This window comes from Zosterops lateralis (assembly GCF_965231275.1).
Source record: "Zosterops lateralis genome assembly, chromosome: 1".
In the NCBI taxonomy this organism is placed as follows: domain Eukaryota; kingdom Metazoa; phylum Chordata; class Aves; order Passeriformes; family Zosteropidae; genus Zosterops; species Zosterops lateralis.
Genome location: NC_139762.1, coordinates 138,069,053 through 138,092,082, shown reverse-complemented (window position 1 = coordinate 138,092,082; position 23,030 = coordinate 138,069,053).

Genomic DNA, 23,030 nt, shown 5'->3' with positions numbered 1-23,030 from the left:
CTGCTTCCATACAGAAAATATCTAGGAAAGCACATGAGACTTCAGGACAATTCAAAGCAGAGCATTTGTGGGTTTGTCTCTCTCCTAAGCCTTCTGGAAATTCTTCAAACTGTCTGGGATTTGTTCTGTCCTGTGCTGCTGTAAATCTCCTGACTATAGAAACTCCACTCAAATCCTGGGTATCCCCATTACAAAATGCAGTACCTACAATTTCCAGTGTTGTTTGGAAATTCATCCAAAAGAATTGGGATCATGCTTAACATTTTCTGAGAGTCAGAAATGGTCTCCACTGTGTAGTTGACCAACCTTATTGATTCAAAGCCTGTGTATACAGTGCAATTCCCAAAAGCAGGATATCTCCCAGGTCTGTCTGTACAGCCAAGCCACCTCTTTATCCTGATATGATGTTCCCCTCTCCTGTCTCATACAAAGAGATGAGATCAGCTCATCTTTTAGGTTTAGAAAAAGGCAAGAAAAAGCAAAAACACAAAGGAAAAATGCCAATATAATGCAGTTACATGCCTTGGATAAGAACGTTTATGTTACCTGAGCAGCCATGACAAGAAAAAAGTTTGAGGCATTTAAGAAGGCAGTAGTTGAAAGAAACAACCCAAAACCAAAAAATACACAGTTATCCATTTTAGTTGACTTTAAGCAAATAATTTGAGCTGCTGGACATGGTTTCCCTGATCTAATAAAATATAATAAATAAACAAAATATCTCCAAGTAATTCCTTTCCTTTTTCCTGGGTTTGTGTTAATATTTTTCCCACAGCACTGAATTTATCTAAGACAGTTGTACCTTTAAATATGTAATTACTTTTCTTTGCCTACTGCTACAGAGCTTTCCTTGGGGGAAAGGTATCAGAAGAACAGTTATCCGCATCTTGGATGAAGTGGAAAATTTAGTTGTAAGTGGCATTTACTGCTCTCTTCAGTAGCAATAATCCAACCATTGAAATGTTACTAAGATTGCTTCTTTTGACCCTTTTTAACAAGATCACAGCTGTCAGCATTTCAAGTACCCTTATCAACCAGACCCAGCAGTGGCTTCAGGAAAGGCATTACCTGATGTGGGAAGCTTTAAGGTGTCGGAGGGAGTCAATCAACACCAGTACAAAGCAATTCTTATCAGAAATCCCTTGCTCTTTACTTTGTATGATTGTTCCCTTCTGTATTGAGGTGGGGGCTGCAAGAATGATTGAAGAAAAGAGGTTTGTGAGTAATGTACAGACGTTTTCTCTACATAAGTGTCTCTTATGAAGCATCAACTTAATACACAGTTGCTAAGGTGTGTGCATTGGAAGTCATAGGAGTGCAAAGCTTTCAGAGGTGAGGTCTGCAAAACACTGGGCAACCTTTAAGGTGCTTAGAGTAAAAAATCAGCAGGACTCATCAGCATGATCTGTAGAAAATTTCGACTGCAACACCAAAATCATGGAAAATTTCCCATTTTCTCATCTACTCAATTGCAGAGTCTCTCTACAATCAGGGGAAAGATAAATTGATACTACAGAAGAAGGTGAAAGTACTCCATGGTAGAAAATAACCTTTGTCAACATCAAAAATTAAGGACTGGAGAAGAAGCAGGTGTTGAGCACAATTAGCTCTCCAGGAACTCTTTCAAAGTTGAAAATTGTAGCTTTTATAGACATCCAAAGCAAGTAAGAAATAGAAGATTTAGGGAAATGTAATTTGAATTTTTTATTCTATTGTAGAATCATAGAATATACTGAGTTGAAAAGGGACTCATCAGGATGTTCAAGTCCAACTACTTGCCCTCCACAGGACACTCCAAGGATTTCACCATGTGCCTGAGAGCATTGTCAAAATGCTTCTTGAACTCTGTAAGGCTTGGTGCTGTCACCACTTCCCTGGGGCACCTGTTCCAGTGTATGAACACCATCTGAGTTGAAAACCTTATCCTAGTATCCAGCCTAAACCTCCCCTGACTCATCATCAAGATATTTCCTTGAGTTCTGTAACTGATCACAAGAGTGATAGATCAATGCCTGTTTCTCTGCCGCTCCTCATAAGGAAGTTGAAGACCATGTGATCTTCCCTCGGTCTCCTCTTCTCCAGGCTGAACAGACCAAGTGACCTCTGCTGCTTCTCCTAAGATTCCCTCCTGAGATCCTTCGCAATCCTTTTTTTCCTCCTTTGGATGCTCTTTAATGGCTTAACATCTTTTTTATATTGTGGTGCCCAAACGTCACTCAATACTCAGGGTGAGGCTGCCCCATCCCAGAGCAGAGTGGGACAATCCGCTCCCTTGCCCAGCTGGTGATGCTGTCCCTGATGGCCCCAGGACAGAGTTGTCCCTTCTGGCTGCCAGGGCACTGCTGACTCATGTTCAACTTGCCATCAACCAGGACCCCCCAGGTCTCTTCCCACAGAGCTGCTCTTGTGCCCCAGTCTATCCACACAACCCAGGTTGTCCTATCCCAGGTGAAAAGTCTGGATCTTGCCCTTGTTAAAGTTCATCTGGGTGGTCAAGGTCTCTCTGAAGGGCTTCTCTCCCTTTCAGGAAGTTCACAGCTCCTCCCAGTTCAGTGTCATTGGCATATTCATTATTCCTTGGAGTCATGAATAAGGATACTGAAGAGTACAAGAACAAGGATGGAGCCTGGTGGAGCCCCACTGATGACAAGTCTCCAGTCTGATGTCACCCTACTCATTGTAACTCTTTGTGCCCGACCTATGAGCCAGTTGCTCACCCATCCCATAACACAGTTATACAGCTGAATACTGGACACCTTGTCCATAAGGATATTTGTTAAAGTCCAAAAATATTTCATCTACTGGTTTTCTTTGATCAACTTTATGGGTCACCCTTTTGTGAAAGAAAATCAGGTTTGACAAGAAGAATTTTCCCCTCATTAAGCTGTGCTGGCTGTGACTGAGGACTGCTTTACCCTCCAGGTGTTTTTCAGTATTTTTCAGAATAACCTTTTCCATGATTTTATAAGATATCAAAGATCCTTCTCTTGCTTTTGTTTTTTTACATGTTAGGGACAGAATGGAAGCAGAAGTGTTTGTGTTTATATGTATTCATCTTTTTCTAGGTGTCACCATAGTATTTACTTTTTCCCCTGTATATCTTGCAACTTTTACATTGATTAAATAATTTTAGGTTCCATGAAAAATATTTCAAGATTCATTGCCAAGATCCATCTTTTTCATGATAAAGTGATAATGATTGATCATTCCATTATTGATTGGTAAGAAATATATTTTAATCTATTACTACTATTATTATTTTATTATTATTATTCAGAAGGTTTAAAAAATAAACAAAGCATAATAAAAAAATCATATTTAACTGAAGTATTTTTGCATCATATTCATAGTCCACTCATATGTTTCTTACAAAAAATAAAAACTAAAGAGTAAGTTTTGTAGAATGAAAATATGTTAATATTGAAGTTTGTTGATAAATGCAAAAATTTCTTTCAGATTGGATATATTCTTAATGATTTGAAGCTTCTTGATGCATTGGGAATATCATCCTACAAGCAGTAATCAAAGGAATTGATTAAGAAATCATGTAGTATAGTTGAAAAGCTGGAGATGTCAACTTTAGGTCCTGCGTAAACTTACAAAGATGTTGTGAATATCCACTAGAAAATAATGCTGCAAATATCATATTCAACCACCTCTGGTTTCTGAGATTGACTGACTGTATTTTCCACCTTTTACAGAAAAGGATCTTGGGGTCCTGGTAGGCACCAAACAAAAGAAAGAGCCAGCAACGTGCCCTTGTGACAAAGAAATGTGTTCTGCAAGGTGAAACTGGCATTGTCTGGTATTGCCTGTGTGCTAAAATTTTGTATTCTCTATTTTCCTGAGTCTATTTCTAGAGTTTGTGCCTGCTCAACACAGCAACATTCAAAGGATTTGTTTACACATTTAGTAAAGATCAATATGTTTTCAATATGCCTGGAATTGCTTAATGAGTGTCCTGAAAATATGATGCAAGATGAAAAATTGATTTGATGTGATTCTCGCGTAAGACCACCTATGAACTCATTGATTTTTATTGCATGTCAACTTTGCAAAACACTTCTTAGAAGCTTTCAATTCTGAAATGTCCGTGGTGAAATTAAAAGCCCACCTGAGTCAATAAAAAAACTTTGATACCTTTCTGGTGTTGAAAACTTTCTGCAAGTGTACACATTTTATAAAAGGTATAAATACATTAACATCCATTTCTCTCCTCTCTTACAGAACATATTTATTATTGAATGTTTTATGGGTTCCTTACACCATTCAAAGAAAAAGAAAAGGAAATGGGGAACTTCATGTTTCCCTTGGAAGGATTAAAGCATTTTCTTGGGAAGGAAAATTAGTGATCCCTGCCCAAAATCTTCTGTACAGTGACAGGAAAAGTTTGATTCCAACTGATGCTTTTCAGCAGACAGAAATTTTAGTAAGTCTTTCAAAGGGAAGGCTTTTAACTTCCAAATATTTTAGTCCTCTCAAGAACCATAAACTGATACTTCTCCTGAAATTGAATAGCTAAAAAGACAGGAAAGAAGATAGAATTCCTGACAGAAGATATCTAGATGAGAAAATAACTTTTCTCCTTTTAGTCAAGAAGTGTATTGGATTTTCAGGGAAAGGTTCTGGTATTCATATGTCTTCATCCTTTTCCAAGTGTCACCATAGTATTTGCTTTCTCTGCTGTATATCTTGCAAATTTTACATGGTTTAAATAATTGTAGACTTCACTGCAAAATATTTCCAGATCCATTGCCAAGGTCTATCTATTTCATGGGAAAGTGATAATGATTGATCATTCATTATTGATTGCTAAGGAACATATTTTAATCTATTATTATTATTATTATCTAAAATGTTTTTTAAAAAATAAACAAAGAATAATAAACAAATTCTATTTGTTTATAGTGGGGGGCTGCAGGGGTGTCTTCTGTGGGGAGCTGTCAGATGCTTCCATCATGTCCAGCAGAGCCAATCCTTGGTGGCTCCAAGACAGACCCACCACTACCCAGGGCCATCAGTGACAGTGATAGTGACTCTGGCACAATGTATTTAAGAAGGGAGAAAGAAACTGCACAACAGGCAGAGAAGGAGGAGTGAGAATATGTGAGGAAAATGCCCCTGAAGACACCACAGTCAATGAAGAAGAGAAGGAGATGCTCCAGGTACAGGAGTTGAGGTTCCCCTGCAGCCCCTGTGCAGCCCAGGGTGAGGCACCTGTGCCCCTGCAGCCCAGGGAGGTCCATGGGGACACAGGGATCCACCTGCATCCTGGGGGAAACCCCACATTCCAGCTGGGATGTCCTGAAGGAGGCTGTGACCCCGTGAGAGTCACCAGAGTTGGCACATTAAGTCAATGCATGAACATTTTGGGTATTTGAGAGTATACTGTTCCCATTTATCTCCTGTTGAAAACACTGTACCTTGTAAAAATGCATAGTTGAATAAATAAATCAACAAATAATAATCTTCAGTGACTCACAGGTTTAAGAACAGAGAGCCAGTCTTCTGTGCTAAATGGTTACTGTTATGGTTTTCTACAGTCTCAGCTGATGAATATTTATTAACTTACAAAACCAGAAACAGCTTCAGCAAAAAAAAAAAAAATATTGGACAGTCTGGTATCTGAATGACTATGCCTGGTCTCAAGTGACTTTTCATAGGCTATTTGAGTGCAAATACTTTCAGGCAAAGCTCAGGATTATATTTGTCTTTTCTTTATGGGTTTCACTGTCATTAAATTAGAGGCTCAGTCTCCTTTTGTTTTGCACATAGTTAAATTTATGCTTCACAGTTTAAACATGGCTGGATATTCTGAAAGTAATGCCTGAGCATAGTCATTGATCAAATTGTCTGTGTGTTCATCTGGGATGCTGGAAGTTGGGTTGAAACATCCCTGATTTAAATCATAGGGCAGAGTTGATTCAGCATTTCATTCATTGCAGATGAGTGTTTTTAATTACTGGTTACTCTGTGAAAAAGAAGGGCCCACAGCTCTATCGTGATCAAAAGTGATCTGGTTGGATTACCTACTTCAACAGGATGGCAAATTGCAATGGGAAAGATGCAGCAAAATACCTGGGAAGCATCATCCAGATGATAGTATCAGCAATTAACTAGAAGATTTCCAGGGTCTGCATCATGGATTTATAGATTTTACTTCTGAAAACCTAGATAGGTGATAACACCAGTCTGCAGATGCTGTCCTCTGACAAACCACTAAAATTAAGCATCACAGTAGTGACCTTAAGCCCCCTTGAAGTTACCTCAGAGATCCCCACTGTGGATGTGGAATCTCTCTCTTCCATAATTATTATCTGTTATGAATAAAAATGGGCGGAGAAAATATTAATCTCCATAAACGCCTTTATTGATCAGCTCTTTCAATATTTGCCCGAGGGGTTTTTGGCTGCCCGTGGTCGCCGTGGAGGAGGAGGGTCCTTTTCAGCTCTGCTGCAGGCAATTCAACAGAGTTGGAGGACTGACCCTCTCTGGGAGCAAACCCAGAGTCCTGACAGTTCTTTGTTTTCTCCTGTGGTCTCATCTCTGGTTTGGTCTTTTTAACTTACGGCTAGTAAGCAAAACCGGAGAAATTAGCTCTTCTGATTCCCCAGGGTCCACACGGCTGAGCATTAGTTCTTATCCGTTTTAATTTTACTTGGTTTTTATTTGATAAGGGTTTTTTGATGTTAAATTTCATCCCGAGATGCTCTTGGAGTCCTTAATTTGCATGCGGGATCAGCCGGGGCGGGCGGTTGGAAGCTCTTGTGGCCGCATGGCAGTTTTGCCGCAGCCATGGCGTTTCGGTCTCACGCTGCTTCACAACGGCGGCACTGTTTGCGGGGGTTTGGGCCAGGGCTTGTGCGGTGGGAGGTGGAACGTGGCAGGCGTGGGTTTCTTTCTTTTGAAACGGGGCAGCTGCGGCGGCCCGAGGCGGGCAGCATGGCAGCTGCGGGCGGACAGGGCGGGAGGCTTTGCAGGCTTTGGGTTTCCCCCCCGCCGGCTCCCGGCCGCAGACGGGGCTGGGGAGGGGCTTTTCCGCGACGAACCGGGGCGGGGATGGGGTTTCTCCACACCGAACCGGGGGGGGGCGGGTGGCCGGCTCTTTCTTTTCTCTCCGTCGGTGGCAGAGCCGGCGGCTCCGCTGCGGCTCCCTCGCCCCGTCTCCGACCTGGGGTGGGGGGGGCGCGGTGCTTGAGAGTTTTTTTGACGGGAACGGGTTCTTTGTTTTTAAGGTGGTCTGGGAGGAAGGAAAGCCACGGAGGTGGCTTTTCACTGTTACATTATAGGATAAACATTTTAAATTTCATTTTTATCATTATCCATTTTAGATCTAGCACAATGGAACAATGCAACTAATGAAAGATGAAGATCAGTTGAGAAAGAAAGAGGAAAGGAGTGTAACCATGAGAATAACTAGATTAGAACACTTTTAAATATACCTCCTAAATTTCTTAGCTGCTTTTTTTCCAGGCAATAGAAATGGGCCTGACACCAAAATCTGGTGTGAATGGACTGAAAGGTTTCTGCAGTTATATTTGATGGCTTCAAATCAGTTATTCTGATTTATACACAGAGTAAAGCCACTGGTCTGTAACCATCTGGCATGAGAATGGTCAGGATAGATGTGTGAGCATAAACTGCCTGTGCACATCTGGGCTACATGTGAGTACATTATACTACTATTACTGTCAGATTCTATCCCTTCCTATAGCTTCCTCACTGCCTCAACTGCTCAGAGCATTATGTCTTAGAAACAGTTTGGCATTGTCCTGGGTTGCAGTGTAGGATGTACACAAAGTATTTATTCTATCACCATCTTCATGAACTGTTGAAACCAGGTGGGCTACTGTTTTCCCAAGCCCCCTGCCTCTTCTGCTAATGGCCGGTTAACGCCTTTGGGGTGTTTTCTGCTAATGACTTTCAGGGTGTCTTCTGCTAATGGCCCATGAGTCACAGGTAACTCCCCCCAGGGGTTATCTCTGTTAATGGGCCATCAAGGACCCACTTCACACTTCTCATGCTATTGTGAGATGCTCTGCCCAGGGGGAGGAGCCAAGCATTCTCACCTGGATATAAGCTGGTATGTGGGACAGTGCAGGGGCACTTAACCACTGGATTCCCAGAGGACCAGAGCTCCCAGACCTTTCTACAGGATCACTGCTTCAGGAAGAGCACCTCACCTGGACTGCTTCCACCATCCTGCTCAGGTTGTATTCTGCCCCTGTCAGTGATCCTTTGTGTTATTGCTTTTATTTTATTTTTACCTTTTTACCTTTCTTCTTATTAAATTATATCTCTGACTTGGAGCCTCTCATTCGTTTTGCTTTCAAACCACAACAGGCATGAAGGATTCTTCCTTCCCATCATCACAGTATCCAGTGAGTAAGAATGGTTGGAAGCATATTTAGATGAAGATTTTAGAAAAATGACAAAGTATATATATATATTTATTTGAAATATATTTTAGAAGACGTAACTAAAACAAAACATGAAAGAACAAAACAATCACAACACACAAAGATTTCAGAAGAGCAGGAAATTTTCATTATGTCAAATTTGACACCCCAGCTCTATTACCATTTATGAATGCTAGAATAGATTATTTTTATATGAATGTTTAATATAAAGAGCATAGACGTCATTGTGTTTTCAGCTTTATTTTTTTCTGCAAGTAAGGAAGAAACTGGAGGGAACTTAAAAAAAAAAAAAAGTGCTGTGAACTGATCATATGCCCCAGGTGTTCAACTAGAGTCAATTAACTCCAAGTGATTATTTTCCTTAGTTGGTACACATTTAAAAGCTGTCTTCATTTTTCCAGGACTACTAATAGAATTCTCTGAATTTGATTTATGTTTTGCACAACCTGTTGCTGCTGTTCCTTGAATTGCATAAAGCAAATGGCCATATTCCACATGCTCTGCTTCCCAACAGGATGTACTTTGAGCATATCAGCTCTATAAATATGGTTAGCAATGCATGGTTGGTCTATGCAGCAGGACTTAGTCAGAGAAAAAAGAATAATTTAGTTTTCTTCAGTGTTGCCTGTGAGTGTTCAAGCTCAGTGGATTCATTTGCTTTCCATCTGCATCACTAGTTTCATTTTTTAGGATAGGAAACATTTCAAATTACATAGAAGATGTGCAGGTTGGGGATGTGCTCATCTGTGATTCAGCTTCATCTTTTGTTTGCTTGTTTTTCTCTAGCCTGTTTTGAAATAAACAGCTGCTTGTGATTGTCTCACTAATAAGGAGAAAAGGCTCTAAGAGGGAGGTAAATCATATAATCCTACTTAAGTCAAAAGTGAGCTGCAATTGCACATCAATGAGCAAAAAATAGGAGTGTTTATTTTGACCAGCAAGTTCTTCCTCCCTTCATCATGCCATGTAAATCCTAATGCATTAGTTGCACTGAAAATAAAAGAGATAACAGGAGTGCGTTTAAGGAGGCAGAACATGAGGGTACTTTTGCCTCCACAGATGGTACTTTTGCCTTTACTGACAGCATGGATTGAGTGCATGGTTTGAACTCCAGGTGTTTAAAGTCCAGATGAGAGAGGGTGAATTTGACTGCAGGTAAACATTTGACTCTGCATCTTCCTGTTCTCGTGTAATGAGTGAAGCCTCAGATGGATTCATAGAATCATAGAATATCCTGAGTCAAAAGGGACCCACAAAGATCTTCAAGCTCAACTCCTGGCTCTGTGCAGGACATCTCAACAATCCCACCAAGCGGCTGAGAGAGTTGTCCAAGTGCTTCCTTAACTCTGTCAGCCTTGGTGCTCTGACCAGTTCCCTGGGGAGCCTATTCCAGCACCCAACCACCCTCTGGGGGAAGAAACTTTTTGTAATATCCAACCTAAACCTCCTTGGACACAACTTCAGGTCATTCCCTTGACTCCTGTCACTGTCGCCACAGAACAGACATCAGTGTCTGCCCCTCCTCTTCCCCTCATGAGAAAGTTTTAACTGCAGTGAGGTCCCTCAGTCTCCTCTTCTCCGGAATGAACAAGCCAAATGACCTCAGCCCCTCCTTGCATTGATCCCCAATGTTTTACTAAATTTGCCCTCAGTCAATGTAAACCACCAGAGCTTGGAAGATTTAAAAACTGCTCCGGACATCCACACTGAAATCCTAAACTTAATAAATGATTCTGACTGTAAGTTTGCTGGACAGAGTGAATAGAAATTATTTGATGACTGCTGTTTTTGTATAGCGGAATGACAAAGGGATTTGGAAATGTTTGGGATTTTATGGACTGCAGATCTTCAGTAACTGTCCACTAAATTAAGTGTTAATCTTTCACCTGAACTATAAAGCCCAAGGCAGTCAGAGTGTGCTGATCTCTTCTACCTAGAGAAGCATCAGTTCTGAACCAACATGGGTATGGATACAGGCCATGACACATTGTCCATTCTTCCCAACATACAGAGACTGTTTCCTGGGTTCAAAGGCTGCCTTGGACTCATTTCTAGTAGAATTTGCTGAATGTTCATAGGCAGTTCTGAATAGCAGAATTCAGCTACATGATTAATTATTTGCATAGAGTGATTTGAAATAACTCATCTCACAGAAAAACTTTGTAGTTTTTTATTGGATTTTAATGTGTTTACTTTCTCTGTTTTCCTTTAGTGTAATCATGGGTTATTTCCATGGATTTTTGTTCATTTTCCACATTTTTGTACTTTCTTGATTGCCATTCAGTTTAAGATTTGATAGAAAAAATACCTGAGAGGTGGTATAGGTCCAGGTCTCTCCAAGGACATTTCCTGAAAAAGAATGAAATCATTATCATATAGTAATTTTTCCAAATTATACATGATGGAGAAGTGTCACATCCAGCTTAACCACTAGTAAACACATTGTAATGAAAATATAGAGGCCTTATTTTGTAACCAGGTCTTTGTTAGCCCAGATTAACCTTAAGTTTCAAAAACATGTCAAGTAAGAACACAGTTGAAAATGTGATCTAAGGACAGCATCTTTCCCAAGTAAATATTTTTCCCCACGCAAGTACTTCACAAAGATAAAGAAATAAATGAAATTAAACCTGACATTGAGAAGATCCCAAAGCACTCAGACTCTTTCATGGAAAGGAAAAAAGTCTCCCCACGACTTCCGTCTAAAATCTGATTGATCAAAGAGCCCTATTCTGATCTCTCCCAGCTGTACTGCTTAGCAGACTTTGAATGAAAGCAGGAGAAATGGAAACATGAAACCAAAGGAGAAATAAAAGAAAACAAAAGAAAAACCCTCTTCATCAGTGTGTCGCTTTGAAGGAATTATTTATACATTTTAGTAAGCCATTCTACTTACCAAAATGAAAAGGTTTATATATGAACAAGAATGTTCTAAGGACAAATTAATTTCAAGATAGATCCTCAGCAGGTGTAAATTAGTGTAATTTGATGCAATTCATAGCCTGACCTCAAACTTCCCCAGATGAGCATCTGGTCTGTTGCGTGTTGTATGTTTTAGCAGGCTAAGTATTATATTCTAAGGAGCTTTATTTTATTTTTGTGATTTTTCTGCACTCAAATCATGCCTGGTAGGTTGTTAACAGCCCCAGAAACTTCAATTGATTTGTTACAAAGTCTCTTTTTATATTGCACTAAACTAAACTCCTTTAACCTTTCTCTATGACACATCTCCAAGGATATTATTCTTGCTGCTCTGCTTCCTCCTAGCTCAAGGGCAATTATGTTCTTGCTGAGGTATTGCAGCAGAGCTGCAGAAAGTGCTCTGGGTGAGGCAAACCAAGCACCTTTCACAGAAATAATGCCACTCCTAAGAGCTGGACTACTCTACCACAGCACACTGAGATGGCATTCTCTTCATTTTCTCTTTGGGACCTGGCACATTTAAAGGGCATTTTCAGCATTTTTCCATTTTTTTCCTCCTTTTCTCATTTATTTTTGACTTCTTCTAGCAATTTTAATTCAAAAGAAGGTTTTCCTACCTACCTTCCTGATTCAGCCTTTCTTCCTCATTAACTTTTTGGGTATCATTTTACTATGATTAATTATTTGAATTCAGTAGCATCCAAGAAAACTGTAGCTAACTGCTAAGATGTTTTGCATAGCAACGGGGAGTCCATGTTCTAAGAAGCACAGTGCAAAAGGAAGGAAGAGAATTAGGGCAGAAATTGAGGCTTCTAAATTCACTATCAAGACATGGCTAAACACCAGTCAAGTCAAAGTTTCACATGTCACAGTTCACATGTTCCACAGCAACTCAGCACCTTATGTAGCTGCTGAATACTGAGCCCAGTGCTTTCTTCTCATCATAGATGTAAAATATATTAAAAATATATAAGTACCTTACCACCTAATAAATGTCAGGTAGATCCATCATGTTGTTAATCATGAACATTTGACTGGCCGTGCCAGTCAATCTATGCTATATTTTGAAATATTCTTTTACACAATTTCTGGAATAATCTCCATGAGGAAAAAAAAGTGGTCTGTCATTTTACGTTTTCACCATAAATCAGTTTAAGCAGCTGACTTATTCCATAGGCTTTTGACATGGATAGACTATGTGATTCTCATTTTAATCCACTATTCCATTTTTTTTTAAACTTCATTTCCCTTAAGATTTGTTTTCACTCCATGATTTGTCATTTTACCATTCTCAAAGGTTCCTACCTTTCCTCAACTGTAAAAGTGACTCAGAAGTTCTTCACCTTCTCCCCAATTATGTTGGCTGATGGTGATTATTTAATACACTTGTTTTTTTGTTTGACCTCTGTGTCTAATTCCTTATAATCATTCTTAAGACAATTCATCTTTCATTTTACAATTGTTTACTTTCTCCGCCATGAAATCACATTATTTTTCTCCAGCATTTTGCCACTTAAAGATCACTATATTTATTTTTGGTGGGTTTTTTTTTTTTTTTTTTTTTTTTTGTTATTTTTACTTCCTCCCAGAGCAAGCCATATCCACAGATTATTAGATTCTAGGTAACTTTTAAATGTTTTTTGATCAATCTTTTATATTCTTGTTTACATCTTGGTCTAATCACATTGGGTTTTGCCTCATGCTGTCTTTCTGACAATTATGACAATATTTATAAAAGAAATGGATTATTTACATGACAGTGACTTGTAACTAATATCTGGGGGTTTATTTTTTTATATATATTCATTAGGTTTCATGATTTGTCAAAATACTTCCTTGACAGCTGTCTCCTCTACAGGATAGAGAAAATGAATGCTTAATATGCACTGTGATTATTTCCTTTTAGCATCCTTTCCAGACTAATGAGGCCTTTATGAAATGACTATTTATGAAATTATATGAAATATGGATAGGTCAGGCATAAATTCTTTTGAAAAGGGACAGGATGTTTGGTCACAAGAATGATGCCTTAACTGCTAATGAGGTAATTTTGTCCATGTCATTCCTCCTCCTGCATTAGCACAATAAAGAGGGTCACCAGTTTGGTCAGCAGCATGGAGAGCCTTTCCTATGAGGAAAATCTGGGAGAATTGGGACTGTTCAGCCTGGAAAAGTGAAAGCCTTGGAGAGACCTAATGGTGACCTTCCAGTGCCTGAAGGGAGCCTATAGGAAGAGAGACTATTTACAAGGGCAGAAAGAGAATGGCTAGATTAGATATTAAGAAGAAATTCTTTATTTTGAGAGTGATGAGGCCCTGGCACAAGCTGCCCAGAGAAGCTGTAGATGCCCCATCCCCGGAAGTGTTCAAGGCCAGGCTGGATGGGGTTCTGAGCAACCTGGGATAGTGGAAGGTGTCCTTGTCTATAGCAGGGGGTTGAAACTGAATAATGCTTAAAATCCCTTCCAATGCAGGCTATTCCAGTATTCTCTGATTCTAAGATAAACCTTGATTCCTCTTCAAGGAGCTTTAATATCCAAGGATCAAAAATATCAGAGTTTAAGTATAATATCAGAATTTAAGTACTGGGGAAAAAAATAAAAAAAACCAAAACAAAAAAAACCCCAACCAAAAAAAAAAAAAAAAAAAAAAAAAAAAAAAAAAAAAGACCTTTATGGAAAGTAAATTAACTCAAGTTGTTTGGATATGTACTTTTAAAGAACAGTATTTATATATGGCTTCAAATAAGCTTTGTCTGAAACATCCTGTAATAACCACTGCTTCTGTCATGGGATCATGGTGAGCACCAGCTGTTAGTGACACAAATAGGTACAAACATGTCCTGTTCTTCTTTTCAGTGCAACACCCTGGAAGACTGCAATGACAGAGCCTCTCATATTGCTGTGCCTCCAGACTCCACAGGGTGTGTGAGACTGTAAGAGTTTTGAGATCTGACCATAGCAGGAAGAGCTTTCCTCACAGTCCTTAATAATCACAACCACTGCCTGGAAAGCACTGCCTTCCCCCAAGTTCTGGGGGGGCAAAAGGAATTGAGAGGGGACACAGCCAGGACAGCTGACCCCAAGAGATACAAGGGATATCCCATTCCATTTGGCAGATTCACTATGTAAACTGAAGACTGGTGGAAGGCAGAAAAACAGAGTGACATTTGGGATTATGGTGTCTGTCCTCCCAAGAAACCATTATTCATGATGAAACCTTACTTTCTTGAAGATGACAAGTAATTAATTAATTCCTTATTTTTCTTAGGTTACACACAGAACTCTTGCTTTATTAAAGCATTTTTATTTCAGCCCAGAGCTAGATTGGAGTACCTGATCCTGCATCAACAGGTGGAAATCTTTACAATGTAGAAAAATATTGTCCAGGAGAGAATGACAAAGTGAGACTGGACTCTTCACAGTGGTGTGCAGTGACAGGTCAAGAGACAACGGGCACAAGATATCTGAACATAGGAAAACCTTTTTTATTTATGTGTCTGGATGTCTTGAGCAGGGAGGGTGGACCAGATTCTGTAATTTTGTAATTCTATAATGTGAGTTGATGTGGGTTTTTTTTTTTTTTTTTTTTTTTTTTTTTTTTTTTTTCTGTTGTTTGGTTTTGTTTTGTTTTGTTTTGTTTTGTTTTGTTTTGTTTTTTCTGTTGTTTGGTTTTGTTTTGTTTTGTTTTGTTTTAACAGAAGTCTCATTTGAAATTTTAACTGCTGTCATTTAATGATACACTTCCATTAGTGCAGATGATTTATATGATCTATCCCAAATGCCTCCCCTTCTCAGCAGGGACAGGGAGCTCATTTGGTCACCTGGTCTCTTGTTTTACCATAATTTACTTTTATTTCTAGTATGAAGAAGTTCTGTCTCAGAGAAACTCTTGGCCTTTTCAGATGAGCTGAAATTTAAGACAATTCAACTTCTAATTTTTTTTTCCTGGTGTATTAGGAAAAAAAATAGTAAATTCTGCAAGCCAAATTAAATATGTAAACATGTAAATAAATAAATATGTATTTTATAATTTATAAGCTTTTTTCCTGCAAAATGTTCAGCCTGTTCTATATATCAACACTTTGAATGAAACAGACAGAGATGAGGAATTACCCTGAACATCTTTCAGTAAACCTTGTATTTTTGTATGGAATTGAATAAATGATGCAAGTCTGCAAGTAGCTAATAATTTAAAATATAATTTTTTAATATCACTGTTTTCTGGTTTTGTTTTTATCTTTTGGAGCTTTTAAAAATCCAGTCAAAGCTGCAGTCAAATGCAGTCAAATCATTATAGAAGGATTAACCACCCTTAATCATTGTTCCAAGGTGTTCTGAAATTAATGTTTAATGTTTTGTTAACATTATCACGGGTGAAATATTTTTTATCTTTTCCTTTTCCATTTAAATTAGTCTCTTGCATCTGATGTTGAAATGTCTTGAGCTCTTAGTTAAGAAATCTCAAACCGAATGAACATAAGAGATGTTATTGCAAAAAACCCCCAGAGATTCAGCAGGAAAAGAAAAAACAGCTAGGGTGAAGCAAAAAAAAATCCAATATAATTGGGAAAAAAGATTACATTTTTAATTAGGAGGTTTAAAAATAAAGCAATAAGTCAGATGGATAAATAATGAAGAAAAAAGCAAAACAGAAAAATGATGACGGTAAAATCAAATTGATATACTACCTAGCCCTCCTTGATGCAAGCCTATAGAGCTAAAAGTGTAACAAAACTAAAAATAAAGTGAAAAGGTCCCCTGAAAAATGATTGTACATGTGTTTTCACATATATAGATATACTATAACCAGAAAATTGAAAATTGCATTCCAGAAATCAGCAAAAAGTTTTGATGGGGGAATTTATACACTGGCTTTAATAAAGCTGAACAAGTGTCCTGACAAAAATAGCAACAGAGCTCTAGATATGAGTGGTGCCCTCGAATAAGGAACACACACCTCTAGAGGTTTACTTTATGAGGAAAAATTCTTTAGAATCATAGTGGTTTTGATTGGAAGGGACCTTATACATCATCAGATTTGGGTGATCTATTACACTAAGTTATTTCTGCAGCAGTTTTTATTCCATAATGAACTATTCCAGTGCTATGCAATAAAAATAAATAAATAAGTAAATAAATAAGTACATAAACTCCCTCAAATACCATCACATAATCTGTGTGTAATGTAAACCTAATTCTTCATGGCCATGAACACAAACAGCTCTGTGGGAGCTGTTTGGACAGGTTTTAGCTCAGACCACAGCCTCAGCTCTAACCACTAACTCTGGTTTGTTTCTGTTTGAGTCTCAGCTCTAATTGCTCTTCTGCATTTTGAGGGCAGGCAGCTTAAAACGAGGCATATTTATCCTTTTCCCTCTCCACCTGCACACAGCCACCCTATTTGCAATGCATAAGAGATTCTGTGAAGCACCTTTTGGCAGCCAGAAGTGCTAAGATGGGCTCCCTCATCATGTCTTTGATGATGTATTTTTATTGGCACCTTAAGGGGAGTAATTTTCCAAATCACTGTTCAAAAACTGCGCTGGATCTAAATGTTCTTTTTTTTTTTTTTTTTTTTTTTTTTTTTTTTTTTTTTTTTTTTTTTTTTTCCCTTTTTTGCAGTCTGATGATATTCCCCGTGCCATCATTGTATCTGAGAGCCTTTTTGTTTCCTGGGGAAGAAAGCAGCAGCTGAGCATGAATGAGCTGTTTGCGTGTGAATCCAAGTGGGTGATGATCATCTGGCTGCAATAATCCCGCGGCTGGCAGCTGCTGGGTGATGTCACACACAGCCCTGACTGACATCACGCCGCCAGCTCGGAGCAGTCGTGTTTCCAGGCACTCATTGCTATTCAGTCTTGTTCAGCCAAGAGAAACACGATTGCTCATTGCCCTCCAGAAAGGCCACACTTCAAAAACTCCAGTGCTACTGCCTGAGCAGCAGGTCTGACTGGAGGCTGAAGGTGAAAAATAGCCTCCCACGTGAATTCCGTGCTCACAAAGTTTGCCAAAGAGCAGAGGCAAATGGGTTTGATTGCCAGCAAATCTACCTTGCTAAATTTCTTCTCTAGTTCATTTTGGTCACTGGAGTCCCACAGGCCATTCCCCTGATGTAGTTCATGTGCCCAGAGCTGGTTTGATCTGCCAGTCAGATCCTAGCTCAGCTCAATCTGAAAAGTGGTAAGCCAGCTGAGGCTGATCTGTTCTGCATCACTTCCATTCCCTCCCAGCTATGAAACTGTGATCTGCAGGGATGCTTCAGTGGCCACTGCTCCCATTGAGCTTGAAAGGGTTAAGACTCTGACTTTGCTAATACAAAGCTTTAATTTGTGAGCCAGGCTTCTGCAGGAGTTCAGGGCAGCCTACACAGTTATGACTTCACTGCCAAGTGCAAGTATCTGACCTTCCCAGGATTTTCATTCACCCCTCACAACTGTTCATGGCAGTGAAAGGCAGCAGCAAGTCAGTAAAAGGCTTCCTTGGAGAAAAAAGGAAAACAGTTATTCACCAGAATGAGATATGGGCACAGGGCCTTCAATCTCACCTATTCTGTGATTCTGTGAGAGAAGAATCTGTTTTGCAGGGTCAGTGCAATGTCTCTTCCAATCCAGTAATTAGTCAGATAAAGTGGGGTGAAACACCTTAATTGTGTGAATAGGGCGAATAACTCTTCACTGGGTTAGAAAAATCACTTTAACTACGTTAGAAAAAAGCCTCTCCACAGCAAGTAGAGCAAAAACTAATGTTGGACTATGTCATCCATTTAGACTCTCAGCTGTTGGGATAAGAAGTAACATAGTCATTCTTTTTCTCCATAAAAGTGCAAAAAATTCCCCATTTCCTACTCTGAGAAAATTCATTAGAGATCTGGCAGAAGATCTCACCAAAAGGAAGATTTTACTTGCCCTGACTGTTTGAGCTTCTTAAGCTTGATACTTAACAGGAAGCTGAGGAATCATCAGGGAGGTCCTACATATTAAACCATTAATATGTAGGGTAGGATTCAGCTCGAGATTAAGACCTTAATTCTGGTGTGAATACATTGCTGTTTACATGTGAACAAGGTGTTCATCATTCCATTGTAGACAGGAAAGACTCAGGACTCTCCTCTGTTGCCAATCACAGGCAATGATGTCTATTTGAAGCTTGTTGTACTCAATTTGTTTGTGTTGTGTTGCTAGGTAGACACATTTTTTTTTTCCTCAAATGAGAGATAGAGGCCAGGCAAGATGCTGAGAAGCTCAAGTGGCACCTGTGTTTGGACAGCTGTATCCAGCATCATGTGTCCAGTAACTTAAAAATATCAATCCCCAGTAAGAATAGATGATTCCACAGGAAAATGATAGCTTAAAGCATTGTAATCTCTGGCTTTCACTTCAGTAGAAGGTGTCAGCTCCCATGATATAAAACAATCCAGGGGTTGTTTAAAAAATAAAACCCCGCAACACAGAAAAGCTGTGGTCTTTCTACTGCCCACTCTTCCTAATCAGGAACATCACAGTCACAGTTAAATATGCTGTGAACCTCATATTATGTTAATGTATTAATGACATGTAAATATTTTCAGAATAAACTACACTCATGCAAATTGAATTGGCTCTGAACTTATTTTATCCTGACAGAACAGTGTATTTGATCTGGGCACAAAGCAAATTAACATTTTCAGAACTCATTAGTATGTGTGAACATCAGGCAAAGGTGACAAATCAGTTTGGTAGACTTCCATTATTTTAGGCCAAAAAGCCAGTCATTTGGGTGTCTTGGGATACCTGATCCAGAACACATTGCAGGCTGTGAGAGTTCTGCCAGTAACTAAAGGGGAATAAAAAGGTCAGATCCTTGGACATGGTAGCTCATGCAGTGACAAAACACAAGGAAGAAGTTTAGACTCCAGCTCTGCTAAAAGATCTGTGGAATTATCAGGTGAAACAGGCTCAGTGGTATTAGGTGGCTTTAATTTGCCGTCATGTAACACTCACTGTAGGATTGTTCCCTTTGGTATTACAAGCCTCTAGTGCTTTATTTTAATTGTTCAATAAATTTCAGAGATGCAGTAATTAACATGGTCGATTAAATATAATCAACTACTTACTTCTAACCGATTGAAAATATAAAAAAAAGAAGATATTTAGTCAAGTGCATCATTAGTCAGTACTTGCTACTAATCTGACATTTGCTACATTTTTATCTTCTCTCTTCACAAATATTTGGTCTATGCAGACAAATCTTGATTTCTTCATGATTCTGGGAGAATATATTGATTTGTATAATTTTTTTTTTTTTTTAACTCAGTATTCAATACCAAATACAGGACTTGAAGGATTTGGGGAATGAATCATTCAACACAATTTTATATTGTCAGGAAAAACTATTTGATTTACTTTTGTAGTCGATGCATAGACATTGATACTTATTTAAAGATCTTTATATATGAAAAAAAAGATAAGAGGGCTAAAGGCAATAATATCTGACTTGCCAGAAATTTCTATCACACGGTGGAAAATACCTGCAATAATTGGAGGAGTGAGATCGTATTAAGTGGTCTTATGTGTTTAAGAACAATCAAAATACTCAGTCTTTGAGTAATGTTTGGGAGAAATAAGCAAACCAAAATGAGAGGACAGAACACCTTTGAGGCATTCTGAGCCAGTGAAAGAGCCCACGTACACAGCTCAGCAGTCCCTGAGTTACCAGGGATGTGAAACAGCCTATCGAAAAGAAGCGATGTGATATATCTTGCAGAAATATCAACCCCTCACTGAGTACTCCTGGATTCCAGGACTTCTTTGGGATATGCTGTTCTGAGCCAAACTTGCCTTCAGGTACAGAGTCAGGCCAGATGTCCCCATATCATCCTCCACACCAAGGTATCATCAGGTGTAGAGTCAAAACACCTTACATCGTTGTTATTCCTAAATGTTTATATCCTTCCTTCACCACAGCACCAGGGCTGACAGAGCTCAATAAAGATTTGGGCAATATTCTCAGTCACATGGCTTGATTCTTTTTGGGTGTCCTATGCAGAGTTTGATTTTGATGATCCTTCTGATCTCTTCCAATTCAGGATATTTTTGTGATCTTGTGATGCTCTGAGAGATCCGTCTCACACAAAATATGTAATCCATACTTTACTCCAAATGAATGAGTAATGTTATCAATTCTTGTAGGATTTCAGGTATATTTTTAAGATTCATGATCAAAACTTATTATTTCCTTCTGACATTCTGTCTTTAGATAAATTTCAAGCTGTTTTGGGCACATGCCTTCTTCCATCAAGGCGGCACATCCCAGAGGGCAACATGCTTGTTTAAGCATGTTCTTCAACACCTCTGTGACTGATAAAAATAAGAGAAGAATGATGACAAGAATCACACCTCTGTCTCTCCCAATCCCTTCAGCTCTTCCAACTCTTTACAAGTTGTAATTTCTGCTTTTAAATGAAGTAAACACAGACAAAGGATATGAGACTTTGCTTCAGCTGCTTAAGGAAGTCCTGGGCAAAGAGAAATTGATCCTCATGGGTGACTTCAATTATCCAGACATTTGTTGTGAAAAGAACACTGTGACTGCCATAAATCCTGCCAACTAGACCCATTTGTCACAAAAGAGTGATTTAGATCACTTAAAGAATAACTGTCAGAGGTGGTTTTAATATGTTGTTGTAAAAGTGTGACTTAACAAAGATTGATGGCAAGGTTCACTCTATTATTTGCTGCATGGATTAAACAAACGCTTTTTTTTTTTTTTAGAATCGAGCTAGAATAATTTATACAGAGAGGAGAGATGCAAACAGGTGAGGAAGAGTTTCTTGTTGAGTTATGAGGTCCAGAAAGAATCCCCTGGCTTTCTAAATTTCTCCTCATGGGGCAGGGTAGTGCAGCTTGAACCAGACTTAGTCCTGGGCTCACTCAATGGCTTATGTCTAAAGGATTATATATATGGAAAGCATATAATAATTAATATTAAACATCAGTTCAATTTGTATTAATTCAGCATGCAATCAGTCACTTACTCAAACAGCACAGAGTGCATTAAATCTATTAATTAATATCAAGGCAGATTTAGATAAAAACCTTGAAAAAATAGGTTGTGAGGACCATACTTAATCTTCACAAGCCATTTCACTTTCCCTATTTATTTCTTTGTGTTGCAGCACACTTGTAAACATGGACTCAGCCCTTGGACAAAAGCAGACAATTTACAGAAGATTCTTATCTCACATTCTCTCCCTCTTGAAAGTCAATGGGCATTTTGCCATTTCATATTATGCTGCTTGATTTTATCAGTTTTAGGGATACTGTAACAATATGCTGAACTCTCTAAATAGAAAATAGTTAAGACCTTATCTTACTAGATCAATACATATAAAGGACCAGATACTGTTCCATTTAATTCAATAAACACTTTACCTTTGATTTCCATGCATACAAAACAGACCTTCAGCATGAGATTATTGTTAAATTCTCATTTAAATTTTAATGAATGATTAAAATTAGAGAAACTGAACTGAAAGAAAAGCAACTGAAACTATAGTGTCCTGTTTCATGTAAAGAATCAATTGAACTGGGTCATAGAGAGTCTAGATAATCTGAACATTTAAAATGTATTAGTATTATGCTTTGCTACAATATGACCATGAGATAAAGTTGTTTGCTGGGAGAATAAAAGCCTAACAGCAGAGGATTGCATAAAGGCTTCCTTTAGTTGGTACTAAACCAACAGCTCTATTTTCAGGCCATGTTTAATCCTTTTGAGTTCAGTGGCTTAAATCTTTCCCTCAGTAAGGAACAAATTAGGAATTGTGGCCTGACAGCCTCAATTCTGTGAATAGCTATGGATTAGGCCAAAGCCCACAGCACACAGTACAACAGTTTTGCAGCAGAATAAGCACATTTTGGACAGGACAGATAGACTTAATCTGCATTTTTTGTTTCTAGCATTGTTTCACACTTTTAAACACAGAAACATAGGATGGAGGCAGATTTAGTCCAAATAGAATGTCTAATATGCATAATGGACTTGATGATTCTGATCGATCTCTTCCAACTCAGCATATTCTATGATTCTATCATATATACAGACTATTGAAGCAGAAAATTATAATAATGGTGAGATGCATACATCACACATCAGAATAAAAACACTGTGTTTAATATGCTGCAAAGTTTAATAAAATAGGTCATTTGAGGAAAGAAAAAGGACATGAAGGAAAAATACATTTTTTCATATTGCCTATTGGACTCAATGTGTTACCTATTTTTTCACCTGTAAATTACAGCACTTTTCACTAAAGGCTGGAAACATCTAGTGTGATATTGAAGTACAATCCACATGCTTCTAACCATGAAAAAATCTCCCTATATTTCTTCAGGGCAGATGTCCCAGCTGTTGACACACACCTCTATTTCTCTAAGTAGTACTTTTGTGTTTTATTGACTTATTCTATGTACTGTTTGGACTATGATGGTAAAATATATCTCATAGAAGAACCTGATGCTAGAAACGAAGAATATTTTTACAAAATAAGAATTAATCAAATATTTTGGTATATGGCACAGATTTCTACTAGAAGATACAAAAAAAGCAGATAGCCACTAGGCAATTTTCTGTTTGTGTCTTTTAATATTCTTTTGTAGAATCTTACAAAAACCACTTCTAAACAATTCTTCAGGACATTCATTATTGAC